Source organism: Tupaia chinensis, unplaced genomic scaffold (assembly GCF_000334495.1).
Source record: "Tupaia chinensis unplaced genomic scaffold, TupChi_1.0 Scaffold000426_1, whole genome shotgun sequence".
In the NCBI taxonomy this organism is placed as follows: Eukaryota; Metazoa; Chordata; class Mammalia; order Scandentia; family Tupaiidae; genus Tupaia; species Tupaia belangeri.
Window position 1 is genome coordinate 3831276 of NW_006159931.1, and position 1276 is coordinate 3832551.

At 50.4% G+C, this 1276-nt stretch overlaps 1 protein-coding gene across 1 annotated transcript in view; it reads left to right on the top strand.

Moving 5' to 3' along the window:
* The window catches only part of STIM2 (stromal interaction molecule 2), a gene marked incomplete in the record, with an annotated part of 102186 nt that overhangs the window by 74822 nt on the left and 26088 nt on the right, over positions 1-1276 (top strand).

A 1276-nucleotide genomic window follows, 5' to 3' on the forward strand; every position in this document is an offset into this window, starting at 1 on the left:
AGGAATGAAAGCAAGCCCTTCGAGACCGCAGCCTCCTGCAGTGTCTGATTCAGCGTTGGCGAGGTGTGCACGCTGTGGGTCTTGGCACAGAGCGTGTTCCTTTTCCTCCAGCGCAATTAGAGGAACCCTAGCCCTGTAGCGTAAGAACTCAAGGTTTCTGCAAGAAGTCTGCAAGAAATCTTATCAGACACGCAAAATATCTTCCTGCTGGAGGCCTACACACTCGGGCAGCTTTTCATTGTTCACTGTGTATCTTTGGAGCATTAAAATAACGCTTTGTAATGTGTTAGCTGTCACCGTGTTGTCCAGATTCCCCATGAAAATTAGTGTGTGTTGGTCAGAGCTCAGTTAGGAAATGATTTCAGAGTGATTCCTGTGTTTCGTGTCACTGAAGGCCGTGGTCCTGGTTCCTACTCCTTTCTTCAGACGCAGTGTGGGGGATCGCCTCATCCCTGACGTGTCGGGGGCCATCCGGCCCTTTCCCTCTAGTGGCCACTGTACCTCTGGCAGAGAGCCAGCTAAGCTGGAGTACTTGCTCCGAGGGTTCCTCAGACGTAGTGCTGTTCATGTTTTGGGCTGGGTAATTCCTCGTTACCGGCAGAGCGGGTCTGGGAGGGAGGTTGCCCTGTGCCTCGGAGGGTGTCTAGCATTGTCCTGGCCCCCATCTCTAGATGCCAGTGACAGCTGCCTGCAGCCTTTCCCCCCTCGTGTGTCACAGCGCCTGCTGGGGACTAATGCCACCCACTGTTAGGGCCCGCTGATGAACCTATTAGTTCTGTAACTACCTGCTCAGGGAAGATGCCTTTTGGTAGACGATGGGGTTTCTGTTTTGTATCTCCAAGTGCGACAGCTGCCTAGGACTGAAGGGAGGGAGTGGGGATGGGGATGGTGGTTCTCTTCTAGGACTCCCCTCTCTCCACAGAGGACCCCTCCGGCAGTGCGTGTTGCAGAGGCTCTTGCTTTTCCTAGAGTCTGATAACTTTGCTTACTACTTCCTGCACTGTCAGGGGCATGGCACGTCCATCTAGTTCATCTCTGTTGTCCTATGGGTTTAGTAATAGGCACACTGATTATTTGAAGACAGACTTTTTCAAAGACTAAATCTAGTATGTAGGAAAGAGATCTTTAGGTGTCTTTGTGTTTTGGTTTTAAATATCTTCTCTTAAAAAAGACCTCTGGCCGCGGTTGCCACTTGGCAATCCGCCCGCCCAACAACCTTTTTGGGTGTACTTTCTTTCTTTCCTTTCCTTTCTTTCTATTAAACTTTCTTTTCTAT